Raw genomic sequence first — 19340 nt, forward strand, 5'->3', positions numbered from 1 at the left:
CGCGGAGCGGCCGCGGCTCGGCGAGAAGAGAAGGAAGAGGCTATTCCCGGTCCAGGCTCTCAGACCGATTCCCGACGCGCCCCAGCATCCTCCCTCCGCCTCCTGCGTCCGGGTCCCCGCTCGGCGCGCGAAGGGAGTGGCGCGGGCGCGCGCACGCAAGGTGTCGGGGGCGCGCCGCGCCCGGGGACGCGCACGGGCTGGTCTCTGCCCTAATGCGGCGGCTGGAGGCTAGAGGCTGCAGGGGACGCGGGGGTAGTGGCGGCGCCGGCAGCGGACCGCGCGGACTGCGCCCAGGGCCCGAGCCCAGCCCTTGGAGGTAGGTGAGCTCGGACACCTGGAAGATGGGGGTGGGGGCACAACGGGGTCATGGAAACCTAGTTAGGACTGCCCCCCTTTTCCCGCCCTCCCCTTTCTATCCCCAACCCCGAACCTGTCCCCATCCCCCTCCGTCCACACCTGGCCTTTCTCTGCCGGTCACCTGCTCTGAATCCATCCTGTTCTGTCCGTATCTGCACCCCACTCCCATCCATCTCCCGACCTCTTGCACACCCCACACCCTTTCTGTCTCATTGGCTGCATCCCTCCCCCCTTCCTGCATCCTCACCCTCTTTCCTCTTTCCTTCTGCCCCTGTCCCCACATGCCCTGATACCTCTGTGTACTTCCACATCCCACTTTGCTGACCCCCATCCCTTCTGTTTTTCCTGCCCTGTACTTAAGCCCCTCTCCTTGGCCTCCCCTGCCCTCCTCCCCGCTGCATCCCCATCACTCTATGTGCCTGTCTCTCCATCAGCTCCCTCAGTCTTCTCTGCACACCCTGTCTCAGCCCCTTCCCAGCTGCCTCAGAACCCCTCTCAAGAACCCCATCTTCTCCTCCTTGGCTGTTATCCGGCCTGCCCTCCATCACCTTCCCCTCCTGCCCTTCTTGGTGCTGCCTGTAGCCTGAGCCTCGTCTGCCCCTGAGCACCCCTTTCCTGCCTGGGGAGGCCTCTGGCTCTGCAGGCCTGTGTACTCCCTTGTGCCACTTATAACCCCTTTCTACGTGTTTGATCCTATTCATGGTTTGGGGGCACAGTATGCTTGGTGTTGGTAGGCCTCTCTTATGTTACTCTTCCCTTAGCTGTGCAGGTTTGTTTCCTAGATGGACTGGGGGAGGGGGTGCTGAGCACAGGAAAATGAGGCTGGGGAAGAGCTGGGGTCCTACGAATGGCTGAGTAGCCTCTTCTTGTTCTGAGCCCTGGGATGCAAAGGCCTGGATGAGGAGCCCCACTGGATGGCTGGAGAATTTTGGACTTTAGAAAGGATTCCTCCTCAGCTTCCGAGTCAGCACTTTGGCATTAGGCGCTTTCCTGAGAGTGGCCAATGAGCTGGGCTGAGAGTGGGCAGAGTGCTGAATCACCTAGACGCCGGTCCCCGTGGCAGCCCCTCTCCTGCCCTGCCCAGCCAGCTTCTGCTCCGATTCCTTCTTGGCGTTTGGCAGTGGTGTGTGTGTGCCGGGCAGAGAAGCCTTCAGTCTGGGGGAGTGGATGACAGTGCCTCTTTCCTGCCTGTCTGTTTCCCCGGGAGGAGGGCCTGGTGTGTCTTCTCTACCCTTGGCACTGTGGTGAGTCCTGCTGGGCCTTCATCAAATCGTCAGCAAGGGCGGACTTGCAGGGCCAGAGGTGAATTGTTTGTATGGGACCAGAGACTGGCAAGTTCAGAACCCACCAAACTTGAGACTTAAGTGGGAGAAGCCTAGGGAAATATGTGCGGAAAGAGGAAGCCCCTGGGGAGAGGGGCCATAGCAGCAGTGGGAGTAGGGGGCAGCGAGAAGAAGGAAGGCAGAGACCTGTCCTCGCCCTGGTTTGGGGGTGAGTGGATCTGGTGGGATTACATTGCAGGAAGAGTTGAAGGAGATAAGTTGGGGGTGGAGGGTCTGCTACACATCTAGTACTGCTTGTCTTTGGATTCAGCTGAAGGTGTGTGTGTGTGTGTGTGTGGAGAGAGAGAGAGAGAGAGAGAGAGAGAGAGAATGAAAATAACACAAAAAAGGAAAGAGACCTTTGCACTTAGCCTCACAAATTGCATTTGCCCCATGAAACCGGGAGTGGCAACCCAATTCCTGTCTTGGGGACCTCAGCTAAAACCCTGAGGCTTAATTGGAGGTTAAGAGCAAACTGCTGTCCCTTCTCTGCCACTTTACACATCTGAGTGGTTGGACTCCAGCACACGTGCCACGCTGCCCAGGACTCAGGCAGTGCCTGGCAAGAGGGCAATTGGCTGGGGGACTAGCGGTCCTCCACTTTGTTGCCCTTCTGCGCACCCTCTCATCAGAGTGGGGAGGGACAGGAACTTCCCCTGGTATTTCCTGGTCCAGGAGGAGGCATCACCTGCAGCCATCCTCAAGAGCTTATTGGATTAAGACCCTGCCATTGAAACTCTTGATTGGGGCTCCAGTTAAGCAGGGGATTCTGATAACAATGTATGTATTTCCTAGTTTTGTGAAATGAATCTCAAACCCATATGCCTTGTTTGACATCATGAAGGCTACACAGAGATACAGTGAGGTGCTCAAAAAGAGGAGCTAGCTCTCCACAGTGCTCCCGATTGGCTGATTCTTTCAGGACCACAATGAGGAGGTGGCTGATATCCGGAGGGTGGGTTCCGGCTTTGGATATCTGAGGGGGAGGATGCACAGAAGAGCGTCCTATTTCTGCAGTGACTGAGGAACAGGCTTCCAAGGCTCCCATCACTCTGGTGTTGCAGCTGGTTTCCGTCCCCTGGCACCTTCAAGACCATCCAAGAGCTGAGGTGTGAGCATCATCACTTAGTCTTTAGAAAAAGAAATTCTTAGAAAACCAGAAAGAGAGAGGCAGAGAAGTTCATTCAGATCTCTGTCTGTTTTGGGGAGGAGGGGAGACGGAAGTGAGAGGAACTTAAGGCTGGTTACATACTTATTCCTTTAGCAGGTACTAATGAAACCCTACAGTGTGCTGCTCTGCTGGGTGCTGGGATCCGAGAGATGCGATGAGACCGCACGTTCAGGGTGGCATGGCCGTAGACAGGAGATGAAAAGCAAGACAGGGTTTGACCTCTCAGAGCTCCCAGTGGAATGGAAAAGAGAGGCAAGTAATCAGACAAATAACGTAGATAAGCTTGAGTGAGAATTATCCGGACGGGGTGTTGAATGGCAGCGCCTTTCATTCCAATGGTATTAGCCCCCTCTCCTCCACAGCTATGAGGAGGGCTGGGTGATGCCATCCTGGGTGGTAGGTCAGGGCTAGCTCTGAAGTGGACTGTGAGGAAAAGGGTGGAGGAGGAGGTGAGATGAAAGATGTCACCAGATCCCTGGCTTGAGGGGGAGGAAAGGGGTGTTCTTTGTGCAGCTGAACCCTGCTGGATGATGTCTCCGCCTGAAGGGAGCACCCATACGGAACTCTAAGGCAAGCTCGAGGCTATTCAACTCGCCCATTCCCGTTTCCCAAGCTTTTGTATTTGAGGGCAGAGTGTGGTCAGCATATGCTTAGAACGTCAGGGAGCCAGAGGAAAGAGGCCCAGTGTCTGCCCTCGGGAAGCTCCTGTCTGATGGGGGGATAGCAAGTCATGCACAGGTCTGTGCTCAAAACCAAGAGTGAATGAAAATACTCTGATGTTGGTGGAAGGGTCTTGGAGTTCTGGGGAGGTCAGAGTCAGGTGGAAGTCATCAGAGAAGTCCAGATGTGGTAGTTAATGGTGAGCAGGGAGATCCTTAGAAGGCATATGCTTGAGCAGAGGTTAACATCTATAGCTGAACTAGGAAAGAGCCCAAGGATAGAGACACCCAGCCTCATCTTCTGAGACCCCTCCTCTTGCTCACACACCTAATTTAGTTCATTTCATTAGTGTGTCCTGAGCCTTTGGGTATATCCCAGGAACTGTGCTAGGTGTTGGGTGTGTAAGTCACATGTTGGAAATGCAGAAATGGAAAAGTAAGTCAGAGCAAGATCACAGACAATATTTAGATACAAAGTAACAGAGGTTGGATGAGTTCCTGGTATTGGAGGAACATGGCGGAGGAGTCATGGTGGATGGTAGGACCTGGAGTGATTGCACCAAGCTCTTTGAATAAACCCCTACTTTGGCTAGAGCAGTTTAATGTTAAAGTTTTGAGTATTGACTCAAAATGCCCAGCTAGGTCCGAGGTCTAGCTACATGCTGGTGGCCCGGTCTTTAGTACTATAGGGGAGGGCTCTGGGAACCAATGACTATGCTGGGTGCTTGAGTAGGCACCTCTGCAGCTTTGCTGACCTGGATCATTGTGCCAGCCAGCTAGAACCCTTGAACCACCCTCCTTTTATTAGATCTTGAGACAAGCCAGGAAAAATTAAAGTGGCATTATACAACAGTTATCATTATGGAGTGCTCACTGTATGCTGGGCACCCTATTCTGTGCTTTATATACATCATTTCATTTAATCTTCATGGGGGTTAACCCTACATAAAGAAATAACGTTAGGGCCCTGGCTGGTTTGACTCAGTGATTAGAGTGTCGACCCACAGACCAATGAGTCATGAGTTCGATTCTGGTCAAGGACACATACCTTGGTTGCAGTTCGTCCCAGGCTCAGGTCATGTCATGCAGGAGGCAACCAGTCGATGTGTCTCTCTCACATCGATGTTTCTCTCTCTCCCCCTCTATCTGATGATAAATAGAAAAATATCTTTGTGTGAGGATTAAGAAAAAAAGAAAGAAAGAAATATCATTAGGATCCTGATTATACAGATAAGGAAACAGACTCGGAGAGGTGGTTATTTGTTTAAGAACAGGGGATTTGCAAAGCTGGAATTTAAACCTGTACTTGTTTGAGGCCAAAGTTCCTCTTCTATTGTACTGAGCTCCCCTCCCTGGTGGAAAATAAAAAAATTAGGATGTTCTTTATTTATCTACTTGTACAAGTCTCTCTAGAAAAATCTGTTAGAAGGGCTCAGTTAGCATGCATTTCTGAAGACCTACTGTGTCCTTCTGAAGGACACAGAAATGTGGTTCGTGCTTCCAAATAGGGGAGAGAAGACAGAGACGTGAAACCCCTTGGGAATAATAAAAGACTGTCTAATTAAGTCTTCAGACCCTGGGCAGTAAAATTTCTTTCTTTTTAAAAAAATATGTTTTTATCGACTTTTTAGACAGAGAGAGGAAGGGAGAGAGAGAGAGGAAGGGAGAGAGAGAGAGGAAGGGAGAGAGAGAGAGAGAAACATTGATGTGAGAGGGAAACATCAATCGGCTGCCTCCTGCATGCCCCCTACTGGGGATCAAACCTGCAACCCAGGCATCTTCCCTGACTGGGAATCAAACTGGAACCTCTCAGTCCATGGGATGCCTCTCAGTCCACTGAGCCACACCTGCCAGGCATGAGCAGTAAAATTTCTAAAGAAGGAATGACCCCTTAGTATAGCTGTTGGAGTCAGGCATAATAGAAACTGCTCATCTTTGAGGTCAGGTGGAACTACAGATTCAAATTTTGGTTCTCCTACTTACTAGCTGAGGAGCTGCAGTTTTCTTGCCTGTAAAAGGATATTAATAGGAACCTTGCAGAGATACTATAAGGATGAAATGTGATAAGGTGGTGAAGGTCCCAGTGTAGTACCTAGCTGGTAGTAAATACTCATCAAATGCTACCTGCTTGGCACAGAGGAGGTGGGGATGGAGCTGAGCCTTGAAGACCTGATAGAATTTTGATACGGAAGAAAGCGGAGGTTATTCTAGATAAGGGAACCCACTAGGTGTATAAGCAAAATTTGGTGGGTTCAGGTTCTCTGGGAAAGAAGTGACCTGCCATATCTGTCTGTTCTCCCCAGGTTTCTGCAGTGAAGTCTTACAGAAAAGGTCATCATCATGAAAACATGAGAGCCTGTGTTCTACTTCCGGCCCCATCATTAAAAGAGCTTAAATGCATCTCTCTGTAAAACTGAAAGGTTGCTGAAGGTCTCTTGTCCCAGAAGTTCATGTCTCTAGAACTGATGTCATTGATTAATTTCTTATCCTGTCTTTCCTCTCCCAAATGCTAAGCCGTGAAAAAGTTGGAGTGCCTGGGGCCTGGTAGGGTTCTCATCACCTCTGACTCTTGCAGCTCCCCCTCCTCTGGGAAGCAGCTGTTAGAGCATCTGTTTCCTTCTCCTTCACCTGCTCCTCCTCACTCTTCCCCCTCTCTGGCTGGGCCAGCCCCTCTCCCCATCATTATGATGCTAATTGTGTTGTTGATTTTTCTGAGATGCAGAAGGAAAGCCCCAATCTGTTCTAATGAATTTAATTAGAGAGGGGCTTGGAGTGCTGCTGAACCTCTTACCAGGATCACAATAAACAGAGTTAACGAGATAAACAGCCTGGGATCAGCAGCTCAGGGGCAGGAAGGGAGGATTTCCAGCTCAGTCCTAGAATGAGGAACCTGGCACCCAGAGCTGGAAGAAGGCCGTGTCAGCTGTCTTCAGTCTGTTGGACCCCCTTTGGGGCTGTTTCTGCTCGGCCCACCCAGCCCCTGTACTTAGCTTCATACCTACTTCTGCCCTTGGGTGGCAGATGTCCCTCTGGAGAAGGTCTTATCATTCTCATCATCACCACTAAGCATCATCATCCTAAAGGAGATAAGAGACATATGTTCAAATATAAGAAATAGTTGCCAATTACAGGCAGTAAATGCTAGAATGTTGACAGGAGATTATGTTGGGCTTGGCTGATCTGGAAAAGCCTCTTGCAAGAGAAAGTACTTGAGGTGGGTCTTGAGACATGAACACTGGAAGATTTAATAATAATAAAGAGTTGATAATCAGATGACTAGAGGAAGAGCAGGTGCAAAGGCAGGAATGTGCAGCTCATCTTTGAATCATGAGGAATAAATGATATGGCTTGTGGTGGGTGCATGTAATTCAGTGATGCAGATATGTCTGGAGCAGCCCAGTCAGACACAATCATAGAGGAGCCTGGGCACTGGAGTCTTTACTCTTCCACGCTGGTTGTACGGGGTCTCCCTGCTTGCCTTCTTTGGGCACTTAGGATGGCCAGCTCGGTGAAGGCCTAGGATTGGACGGTTTTGGACTTCATGTTGAGCTCACTCTCCTGGATCCAGTTTAAGCTACCTAGGGTGGGTTGACCAGTTGCTAAGTTTTGTTTTCAGATCTTGTGATTTTTTGAGATGAGAGTGAATGGCTGGCAGAGCAATTCCAAGGGCTTTTCCCAGTGATGAGAATTCCCTCCTTCTTTACTAATGTTGGCCACTGTGTTTGGGCAGTAGCATTTTATGCAAGTATTCAGTGGCATCTTCCAGTTCCAGGGTCAGTGAATTTCATATTCGCCTGTTTATATTGCCCAGATTATCTGAGTGCGCATTATATGCACACGTGTGCAGGCTTGTGTGTGCATGCTGCCTATGTTAGTAAGACTATTCCGACTAGATTCTAGTTCTACTCTGCTCTTTATAATACAAAAGTTATTCAACATTTTTGGGCCTTAATTTTTGTGTGTATATTCATAAGCTGGATGCTTTGAGAACAGGATTTTAAACATGAAGAAGTATCCTAACTATTATTTTGACAAGAAATACAACACCGAACTGAAATTTCAAGTCAGTTATCCCTCTGCCTTGGAACTTCTTGACTTATAAGCCTAACCAGAATTTTATTTTGGGGTACCACCAAAAATTATGCTTTTTGTTATTTTCCATAGCCTATGGGCTTATTCATAATCAGTAGTGAAGTTAGTACGCTGATGTCAGGTGTTGGCTGACCAATCCATGTGTCTTTGCATGGGAGACATTATTATAATGCCACTGTTGTAACACTCATTGTGTGGCATTTTTCCACATGTTGGAGGTGACATGTTCTTGATGAAGGAAAATGCCTCTGAGGCCACAGGCAATTTTCCTATGCTGACGTAGGCGAGGACAGACACTGGATCTCTTTCTGATCATCATCACACACTGAGTGGAACTGAAGCCTTTGTGACTCATGTCGGGAGCTACCCAAGGTTCTGGCTGACCCCAGCCCTGGGCTGTGCCTTGGGTTGTTTTTACATAATATTTGTTGCATCTGCAGTTAGTCTCTGAAGCCTGTACTCTGTGCACAGCACACATCCAGGTGGCAACTTGTTTTGAGAGAATCCTTGACTCCTAGAATGTTACAGACGATTTAGTCCAAGATTATTATTTTACTGATCAAGAAGCAGACTCAGATGTGACTTGCTTGTGGCTACATGGCTGGTGGTGGCAGAGCTAGTTCTTCCACATACTGGATCACCAGGAACTTTAAAAAAACTACATCTGAACCTAGTAATTGTACAAGACGATATGTAATGAAGTTCCCTAAAGCGTGATTAATCTAGAAGTGCTTTAGGATGTCAGAGAAGAGAGGAAATCTAGGGAAAGTCCTTTGGGAAGATTGAGAAGAGAAGTAGAGGCTGGTTTGGGTTTCTAGGAGTGGGTAGCATTTGAATAGGTAATGGTAAGGAGGTGGGCATTTCTGGTAGGGTAAAGGAGCATAACAAAGGTCGAGAGTTGAGAGGAGGGGAGGTGTGGTCAGGCATTGAACTGGCCAGTCTGGAGCTGTGGAATCAGCAGGGCCCAGGCTGCAATCTTGACAAACTGAGTTGGTCTTTTTCTTGGAGTTGGTGAGGAGCGTCGAAAGCTTCTTAGCTGAGCTTGCTCACGCTCTTGTTGTGGTGCTAGGAGAAGTGGATGGGAGATCCCTTCACAGACACCTAGTGGTGCCTGGGGCCAGTTCCTTCTGAAGGGGTGTTTGGGGAAAAGGGAAGTTGCTGGAATTTTCTGTCAGGCACTGATATGGAGCTTGCCGCTGTCCAGGGTGCTGACCTCCCCTCTGAAAGATTTCTTTTTCCTCCGATAATGCCAGGCTAGAAGGTAAAGCCAGGGAATGCTTGGAACCACCCAAAGGGATCTAGGAAACAGCTCTGTCCAGGACTAGGCTGCATGAAAACTTTCTGGCAGCAAGCTGGTTTACGGCTCCTGACTTCACAGCCCTGTGATGAAAGCACAAGTATGGGCTAGGGGAAATGAATACTTGCCCTCTTAAAAGGGAGAGACCACATGTGTGCACATACACATGCTAAAATGGCCCAGTCTGTAGACCTGTACATTTTGCCTTAGAGTGTTTCTATTTACACGAGAATCTTAGCACATTGAGTCTTTCGCTGTGAAAAATGCACTACTCAACATTTTAGAGTACCTACAACCTCTCCAGCAAATACGGAGAGAGTGACAGAGGTTCCCAGAAGACCCTAGTAATTACTTCAAATGAAACATCTAAAGGTTCAGTACTAGTGCTGTCCAGTAGAGCTTTCTGTGATGATGGAAATGCTCTGTTTCTGTATTGTCTAACTAACATGGTAGCACTAGCCACCTGTGGCTACTGAGCCCTTGAAATGTAGCTGTGACCGAGAATTGACTTACGATTTGAATTTAATGTAATTTAAGTAACCATATGCAGCTAGTGGCTACTGTCTTGTACTGCACAGCCCTACACGGAATATTGACCACAGCCATTTGCCCTTGTCCGTAGGTCCCTCATACACAAACCTCTGTGATGTGGAGTAAAGTAGACTTTTGAATGTAGGTGAGTTTGAGCATTGCTGGAGAGAGTCCCATGCTGAATCTGAGCTGAAAGTCTGCGTGTGGCTGTGAGCTTGGCCTTGATTTTCTTGATGTTATAGTGAAAACAAGCATCCACAACACACTGCAGTTTTCTTTTCAAGGGCAGAGAGCAGGCTCCTGAATCCTGGCTGGAGTACTAGGGGCCTGATCCAAGACGTTCTGGAGGCTTGAGAGCGTGAGCAATGCAGTGTGTGTGGCCCAGGAAACTTGGCTCGGGGTGGAGCGGCGTACAGATGGTGTGCTGTTGTGTCGGGTGGGCAACCAGCAGAGAGGAGTTCCTGGTCTTGACATGGCTCCCTTCTACCTCTAGGCATCTTTATGTCCTATTTGCTTGGGGTAGTGGTCATGGCCCAGGATGGGGGCATGGGTGGGTAGTATAGGCACCAGAGGGGAAATGCTTTAAAATGCCAATCAATAAGTAAGTAATAACATGCTGTCAAAAGACTGGAGCAGAGAGTGCCCATTGTGGCACATGCCAGTGCCCACACACACGCCTGCCTAACTTTATCATAAACATGCTCGGTTTCCTTGGGTCTGTGGTCTTAGGCTTGCCCTGTGTAAATCTGGTTTCCTAAACCAGAGTGCATGTTTTTTGAAGTCATGCCTTATAATTTTCTTGTTTTCTCCCAGGGAATCTCAGTGTGCTGATAGTAGTCCTTAGTAAACACCTGCTTGTGACTAGCTCCTTGTTAGGCTGGAGCTATGGCCCTGACTCCTGGAAATATGTGCACGGGAAAACAAATAACATTTATCGAGCCCCTGCTGGGTGGGAGTCTCTGTACTTGGTACTAGGACAGTGACAAAGGAGGAACCCAGATGCTTGCTCTCAGTCTAATGGGAGAGCAAAGGCAGGCGTGTGTGAAAAATGACATACACACACACACAAATGACAGAAACAAAGAAGTGGTAGCCGGGATACAGAGCTGGGGGCGGGGTGCAGCATGCTTGAGGGGCCAGATTATGTGTGTGTCTCTGTCTGGCCTTCTCTTGAGGATTCCCTCCTTCATGAGGCTTAGCTGGTACCAGCCACCTCCGTGCTGCGGAGACAGTGCTGCCTTTATGGTGGGTCAGGCATCTCGCCGTGGCACTGGGCGGTGGCACTCAGAGCGGCGGTGCTGTCCTGAGCTCACCTCTTCTGTGGCATAGAGCACTTGGGGAGGGGGTAAGGGCCTGGGGGAGAGAATTCTGTGGAAGGGAAAGAAACTCCTTTTTCTTCTTGTCACTTACATGGTGACAGGGTCTCGTTCTCAACTTCCTCCTCGTCACAGAGGGGCTTGTTGGGACTCCAGCAGCTCTTGCACAGAGCCCTGTGATGCAGGCCCAGAGGCAGAGCGTGGTGACGGGCTCCCACCGTCATCTGAGTCCCCTGCTCTACTCTCAAGGCGTGTGGGCCACCTGGCAGGGAGCAGGTGTGCTGCGGGCCCACCTGGGGCTGGGGAGGGCTTCCCTGGCTGGCGCACGGGGAGGAGCCTGTCCTTTTCCATCCTCCTGGTGCACTCCAGTCACCTGGGCTCTCTTTAAAGTGCAGAGCAGAACCAGAAGGTCCAGATAGGGCCTGAAAACCTGCGTTTCTGACAGCCTGCCAGGTAATGCCATTCCTGCCAGTCGGCAGACCACACTCGGATTGGCAGGGCCCTCCACGTAAGTTCTCAACCTGCAAGCCCAACCCGGGGAGATATTTATTTATTTATTTATTTTTGGAACGTGCCCCTAGTGGGAACTGAACCTGGGACTCTCTGGTCCGTAGGCCAACGCTCCAACCACTGAGCCAAACCGGCCAGGGCCAACCTGGGGAGATTTTTAAATGTTCTGATGCTGGGACCCACTCTACACCAAATAAATCACCATCTCCGATAATTGGGTATAGGCACCGGAATGTGTTTTTGTTTTTTTGTTTTTAAATATGTTTTTATTGATTTTTTTTTTTTTAGAGAGACAGAGGAAGGGAGAGAAACACCAATGTGAGAGAGAAACATCGACTGGCTGCCTCCTGCACGCCCCCTACTGGGGATCGAGCCCTCAACCCGGCATGTGCCCTGACCCGAAATCGAACCGGTACCTCTCAGTCCATGGGATGATGCTCCATCCACTGAGCCACACCAGCTGGACGGTAAGGGGATGTTTTAAAGGCTCCAGGCTGAGAAGCACTGGCTGTCTGGATGTGTTTCCCCTGGCTTCGCCTTCCGCTCCCCAAGAGACGAAGTGCCTGGAGGACAGAATGTCTTACATCCTGTGACTGGTGCTGGCCCAGCAGTTCTCCGTCAGCATGTGGTGGGTTGAGCATGATGCCCAGGGACTCCATCCTGTGGAGGTACCATCGGCCGTGAAGGAACAAGGAATGTGGCTGGCTTGAGCAGGCCAGTTCTCGGAACAAGTCAGAGTGGACTTCCAGGGCCTGGAACCTAGTAAACTATCAGGAGACACATATCCGGTGGATGGTATTCCAGTGTGGGGTGGCGGAAAGGGCCCTGCAGTCAGGATCTGAATTCCAGAGGGATTAGGGATCTAAAGGGCAAGCTATTGACCCTCCCTTATCTTTGATTTTCTCAGTTGTAGAATGAGGATCACAATGCCTACCTAGCAGGGCTATTTAAGTAAGAATAATATAGGAGAAAGGGCTCTGTCCATGCTGCCTCATACAAGTAAGCATTGTGTAAGAATTCATGTTAAAAGTGGCAGGGATAAGCCATGCTTTCAGTCCTCCAACACTTGTTTGTTTTGTTTTTATTCTCACCTGAGGACATTTTTGCATTTATCTTCAGATAGACAGGGAGGAAGAGAGAGAGAGAAACATAGATGTGGGAGACTCACATCCAGTGGCTGCCACCCACGTGACCCCAACAGGGGCCAGGGATGAACCACAACCGAGGTATGTACCCTTAGTGGGAACCGAACCTGGGACTCTCTGGTCTGCGGGCCAACACTCTAACCACTGAGCCAAACCAGCTAGGGCTCTAACACTTGTTTTAACAGACCCTCCCAGGTCCGTCCCACCATCCTGCCTCTGTCTACGGGACAAGGGGGCTCAGGGTGCCATTGGCTGGACACTGATTGTGTGTCAGGGACTATGCTAGATGCTTGGCTTTGTCATCTCAGTGACCCGTCACAACCTGTGGGTTGGATGTTATTCACTTTACACTGAGAAAATGGGGGCTCAAGGCACCAACTTGCCCAAGGTGAGACAGCTCTAGGTGACAGAGCTGGGGTTGGATCCGATTCCCAAATCTAGCCTGCTCACTACCCAACAGGCAGCTCTGGGCCCCAGCATGGGCTGATGGCTCCTTTGTTTGAGAAGCTCCCTTGTCTGCGTGTCACTTGTGTCAGAGAGTGACAGAAGAGTCTGGGTATCACAGAAATTCAGTCTTCCGTAGGAATGGTAAGGTCTGATGGCTTTAGAGCTCTCTGAGTCTTGGGCAGCACTGCACTGTAAAGCCTCTGTCCCCAAGGCAGAGACTGGGACACCGTCCCCATCGAAGAATCACCATCTGCCCCTGCGGTCCCCCTCTGCTGACAAAGCCACTGTGCCCAGCTCTTGTTTGTTTTGCCTGCATGGGTTTACTTTTCATTCTGGTGCTAAAAGCAAAAAGGGAGCATGAAAGGGGGATAATCCCACGGGCCTGCCCTCATCCAGATGTAATGTCAACAGAACATTTTTGTTGCTTGTGCTCCCATCCTGGAGGGGGACCCTCTCCTCCCATAGCTTCAGCACCGAGAGGAGGGCCCAGTGTCTGTAGCCCTCCTGCCGCATCTCTAGCTCCAGCAATATGGCCATTATTGCAAGGGCTGCTGCTGGCAGAAGTCAGCCTGGCTAAGCTGGTCAGCAAAAGTGAGGGGAGAGTTGAATTGCATGGTCTGACCAGTTACAGAGGGACCCACCTAGTCCGGGCGCTTATCTGTCGATACCTGGAAGAGTTCTTTAACCCGGGACCTTATCAGCTCTGAGCTGAGACTAACTGAGTCCACACTGAGAAGTATAGACGGTTCACCAGACAGGAAACTCAAGCATGGCTGCACAGGCACCACGAATACCTCTCAGTGGGCTTCACATAGAATCTCCAGTGCTCCTCACGGACACGTAGCTTACTCTGTTCACATCTGGTCCTCATTCCTTCTCTTGCCGTGTTCTCATTTGGCTGATTTTCTCTTATGTATTCCATGGGACTCTGTGCTGGGATATTGCTTTCCTGTATCAGGGCCAGTGTTAAACATCCAGAAATTTCGTAAGCTTTGTTTAGGAATTGTTCAAAGTTTAATTTTAAGTGCCGAGGGTTGATCCATTGTGCTGCTTCAGTATTTTCTCTGTTAAATCCCCGTTTTATATTCTGGCTCTTTCCCCTCTTTCTTTCCCTTTGTCCCCAGGGTCTTCTGTTTCTGAGAACTGCTTCCTGTCTCTGCATGGTCAGCATGCTGCTTCTCTGATGGGAATAAAGACTTCCAGTTCGGACCCATCACCCCATGACCTGCCTGTGCAAGGCCATTAAATACCCCATCTGACTGCAGCAGTCTGGAGTCTTAGTGCTTAATCTGTTCACTCCCACAGACCCATGGCAACTCCAGCACAACCCAGGCTGAGTATTTGAGGAATCAGCATGAAGCCGGCTGGGTTCCTGGGACTTGGATGGGTTTGGCTGGTGCCCCTCCCCCAACCCCCGAGGTCCCTGACCCTTTTTCTTCTCTGTTTGGCTGCCCTCCACGCAGGGCCATCCGTGGACTGTGACGCTGAACTGACAGTTGGGAGTCTGGAGGGAGGCTGAGGTTAAAGGGGATGTATGTAGCAAAATACTATGCCTGCTGTGTGCTGGGCCCTGCTAGAAGGTTCTGGAAGATTGATGCAGGCGTGGGGTCAGGTGCTGGCCCCATTCTGAGTCAGATAGGGAAAACTCTCTCCGAACACACCCTGTAGCTCTTCTGTGTTTCTGAAACCTTGACAAATAAAGAGGGAGCTTGTAGGTGGCCCCATACAAAGTTGCAGCTGGGGGTTTCTGAGAGCAAGAATGCTTTGTTTCTCAGCAGGCTGGTGACGGCATCCAAAGTCCACCCAGATGCTCATATGTCAGGGACAGACCAGAACAGGCCAAGAACGACTCACTGGTTGTGAAAGATGTTCTGTTGGTTGGGACCATTCATTTGTCTTAGATCATCGGTCAACTTTCTCCCCTTTTCTCCCTCCCCAGGCTTGTTTTTCTCAGGTCATGTTGTAGAGTGCACACATTTGGTCTTGGAAGTAGAAGACAGTGCAAAGCTAGGGCCTGGAATCTGTCTACCTGGGCTGAGATCGGCTCCCTATTCCCTAGGGGTGTGATCTTTGGCAAATGGCTTAAATCTTCTCTGATTTTCATCTGTGAACTAAGAAGTTAAATTGAGCTTACCTTGCATGGAGTCGTCCGGATCAAAGGAGACAATGCACCTGCATCCCTTTGCACAGTAGCTGGCACATAAGAAGTGTCCCGCGAAAGTGAGCAGCTGCTGTTATGTCCCTTCCTCATCACAGCTTCATGCCCTGCCTTATTCAAGTACACCTGGTGACTTTGGTGAGCAATCATAAAATATTCATGGGCCTCACCTTGGTGCTCAGCTGCGTGCTAAGTACTATGAGAATGACAGTGGACACGAAGAAGCAGGTTTTGCCCTCAGATACCTTGCATGCTAGTTGAGGAAGCATACCAGGTATGCACATGTGGTAAAGATAGCTAGCGACACGAAGTAATAAAGGATAAATGCAGATGGGTGGTTCAGACCACAGAGCTCTTGGAGTGTAGGGGGGAGAGAGTCTATTTGAATCTGTGGTATCCTGGAAAGACTTCACTCAGGGGACCGAGAGTGGAACCCTAACCGATGGAGCTCGTCCTTGTTCTGAGCTCCGAACAAGCTCATAAGGCAGGGGCTCCACAGGGAAAGGGTGGGAATTCAGCAGACATGGGCAGTCCAGTTATTCTCATGCCCTAATTCCCTAATTTCATGCTGGATGCACCCATAGGGGGAAAGGATGGTAGGGAAGGAGGGAGGACCTTCCTGAGGGAGAGGAAACCAACACGAGAGGGTCAGTCAACAGAACAGCGGTAGAAGTGAGATGCATATCTCAGACCAAGGAATGGGAGCCCTTTTTTTCATAATACGCAGTTTTGGTCCACTTGTTTTGCCTCCCTGATTGACTGTACCCTTATCTACCCTTGGCCACACTGAGTTAATACCCGGAGCTAATATGTCATCTCCACTGTAGAGGTGGGGAAACCAAAGCACAGAGACTTGGGGGGCCAGTTGAGGAGGCAGTGTAAATTAGGGTGCAGCTGAGTCGAATATCCACCTCCTTACTCTGGGCCATGGATTCCTGGTCTAGCTCCCTCCTGGGCTTCTCTGACTCAGGTGTCAGTTGGTGTCTAGCATAAGGCAGCCTGGAACCCTAGGTGGGGGTGGAGAGCAATCTACCCAATGCAAGACTCTTCCAGTTCAAGCAGCTCTGGCCCAGAACACCATGTGACCATCACTGCATCCTCCTAGCCCTGGCAGGGTTGCAAGTCCTAGTCTCAGCAGCCACAGACAGGACTTGGTGGCCAGGCCCGGGAAGAGCCCATCATCTGCCAGCATCACTGCTGGCTGTGTGGCTGCTGGCTAGCTTGCTTGTTCATATTTTTTGTTTTGTGTAGGCTGCTTTGAGCCCTATATTCAGCCGCAGCTGGGCAACTGACATCTGCTCAACCTTTGCCCTAGTCAGCTCTAGAGTTCTCCTTGGTGCTGATGGAAGACTGCTGGCTGTATGTGTGCGTGTGCGTGTGTGTGCGCGCGCGTGTGTGTGTGTGTGTGTGTGAGAGAGAGAGAGAGAGAGAGAGAGAGAGAGAGAGAGAGAGAAGAAGGAAGGTCTAAACTTCCTGAAATTATAGGAGACCTTTGTGTCCAGTGGGGGCTGGTTCTGGGTTGAGGGGACTCCAGTCAGATATGTGGCTGTCTTTTGGGAGCTCCTGTTGTCTTCTTGCAGATGTGTGTCAGTGACCATGGTTATCAGCCTGACCACCAGTGTGGGAAGACAGGAGGTGTGCTATGGTCAGGTGCTCTAGGTGTGAGTGGCCCATGTCTGCCCCCATCCTTGGTTGTTGTTATAGCAAGAGCAGCAGCAGTAATAAGAAGAGTGACATTAGAACAATGGCAGCTACCAGATATTGAGAGCTTATTATGTACTCGGAAACATGGCTTTTAATAGATGCGATCTGACTCCACTGTCCACTTAGGATGTATTTTCAGTGGCCTTGTTTTTTGGGTTTTTTTTTTTTGGTAGGTGCCCCCAGCGGGAACCGAACCCAGGACTCTCTAGTCCATAGGCTGACGCTCCAGCTGCTGAGCCAAACCGGCCGGGGCTCGGTGGCCTTGTTTTATAGGAGAGTGAAGCGCTAGGACTTGATTGCTTTTCCCCAAGGTCTCTCAGCCAGTAGCTGTGCTGTTGGGGCTTCAGTTCAGATCCTCTACTCCCAATCGGATTCCCTTGGATTGGGCTCCTAACCTCTGTGCTGTCCTGAATGCTGAGCGGATCCTTCCTTCCCCGCCGCAAAGTCCACTGTAACCCAGCCTCCAGCCTGTTTCCTCCTGCTTGAGTACGAGTAGGCACAGGTCCGACCAGCTGATGATTCCTCAGTACAAGGAAGCCCTAGTGTCTCCTGAGATTCTTAGAAATCCGAGCTTGGGAAGACTTGGGGTTTGGTCATGTCAAGTCCCTCGTTTGCATAGAAGAAAACGAAGCCTGAGGAGGGGCTGCGCTCGAAGCTGTGCAGCAGCCTAATGGCAAAGCAGGAGTGGACCCCAGCCTCCTGGCCTGGAGCCAGGTCCTCTCCTCACCCTCTGTTTGCAGAATGTCTTTGCTGCCCACACCCCTCCACCCACCGACCCAAGATGCCAGCGTGAGACCAGAGGGCGGAAGGAAGGAAGGCCTGATTCTCTTTTACCACGGCTACTGCCTCAATGTGGGCTGCCCAGGCAGTGTAGGGTCCCAACTGGATCTTTCCCCAGGAGTTCACCAGCCGCTTTTCCTCTGTGTCCCCTCGGCCACTGGTGTGCTTGGGAAGTCGTGGGCTACAGAGGACGGACTCCTTCCTGCCACCTCCCATCCTCTTCTGCGTTTTCTCTCCAGAAAATTCCAGTAGGCGTGAGCGACTCCTTCCAGGCCACTTTCCCTGTGAGCAGTGGGCCTGGGTGGGGGGTGGCAGTTATCAGGCTTGTCTGTCCCTTTCTGCAGTGGAAGTTCACAGGATCCCCCCAGGGGCAGGGGAATTCAGCTGCATTAGTCAGAGCTGTGATGTCGATAATGGGAATACAAAGGCAGGTGGAGGGCAGGGGGGTCCGGGGGACTCACCCTGGCTCTGCCTTTGTCTTCCCACCAACCTATTGGGATCAGTGATCAGATGCCCATTTCTCAGAGGCACACAATGAGACTCAGAGGGCTTCGGAACCCCAACAAGGGAAGCCTGGAGAGGGCACCCTCTCATCCCTCTTCTGCCAGGAACGGACGCTACCTCTTAGCAGGGATGGCAGTGGGTGGGATGCAGTTCATTCCCCTCTGTCGTGACTGGGAAAATTTTATTAAAGTAAAGCATACAGTAAAATACCCAAATCCATGCTTCTTATTTGTTAAACATTGGTTCACTGGTAAGAAATGTAAAATTATATAATTTGCAAAAAAAACCCCAAAAGCATGGAACCCCCCGAGCATTTGGCTCAGCGGTTGGAATGTCGGCTTGTGGACCGGAGAGTCCCTGGTTCAGTTCCCGCTAAGGGCGTGGACCTCGGTGGCAGTTTGTCCCCACCCCCGCTGGGGTCGTGTGAGTGGCAACCAGTCGATGGGTCTCTCTCATATCAATGTTTCTCTCTCCCTCTTCCCCCCTCTCTCCCTCCCGCTCTATCTGAAGATAAATGCAAAAATGTCCTCGGGTAAGGATTAAAAAAAAAAAAAGTTTTGATGTGTGTGCGTTTAGTTCATCTTATTCTGATTTGAGAGTTGTTGTTAGAGACCGGCTTTGAGGACACAGAGGATGAGCATGGGGATGTTTCAGCGCTGGTCCCGGCTTCAGCCTGGCTTCCGATGTTCACCTGCAACTTAGAAGTGGTATCACGTTTGCCCCAGCTGTTAAGAAGTCAAATAATCAGGGATAACACTGGCAGGCCATTATTTATTGAACAGCCTGCATTGTTCAAAATACAAAAGTCAGGTTTGACAGGTTGGGATGAGAGTCCTGGAGCACTTGGGGACAGGCAGGTCCCCAGGGAGACCAGTTGGCCTGGGTAAATGCTGGGTGTACACACCTCTGAACTGGCGTCTGCTTCCAGTCTGCTTCTCAGGCCTCCCTCCGGGGCTTATGAACAAGGCGTCAGGAGCTGGAGCCCAACGTGGGAGGACAGGCCCCATTCTCGGGCTGGTCAGCCTCCGCCGTTGGGGTCTGAGGTTCCCTACCTCGATCGGCTTCTGTGGGTGTAAAGTTATTTCACATGGAGTGCTCAGAAGGGCGCTCGGTGCCGAGACCCCTGCAGGTGTTCTCGTGCCATCGTCATCAAGGTTGTCATCGTCTCCTTCAGGCTGCGAGGGAAAGTGTTAGCGCTGCCAGGGGTACAAATCCGACCCTGCTGCAATGTCATCCATTTGGTCACCCAGGAAGCATTTACCAAGTGCCTCCTGTGGGAACAGCCGTGCCCGGCTGTGTGCAGGGTAACCAGGCAAACACGACAGAGATGGGTGGCAGCTATTTGCC

At 50.6% G+C, this 19340-nt stretch overlaps 1 protein-coding gene across 1 annotated transcript in view; it reads left to right on the forward strand.

The window, feature by feature from the left end:
• The first annotated feature begins 271 nt into the window (after positions 1–271).
• The window catches only part of NFASC (neurofascin), a 172282-nt gene continuing 153213 nt past the window's right edge, over positions 272–19340 (forward strand). Inside the window, exon 1 of the mRNA XM_036272167.1 lies at positions 272–316. The gene's annotated coding sequence lies outside the window, so the exon portion shown is untranslated. The remainder of the gene's footprint in view (positions 317–19340) is intronic.

This window comes from Molossus molossus, unplaced genomic scaffold (genome assembly GCF_014108415.1).
Source record: "Molossus molossus isolate mMolMol1 unplaced genomic scaffold, mMolMol1.p scaffold_m16_p_20, whole genome shotgun sequence".
Lineage (NCBI taxonomy): Eukaryota > Metazoa > Chordata > Mammalia > Chiroptera > Molossidae > Molossus > Molossus molossus.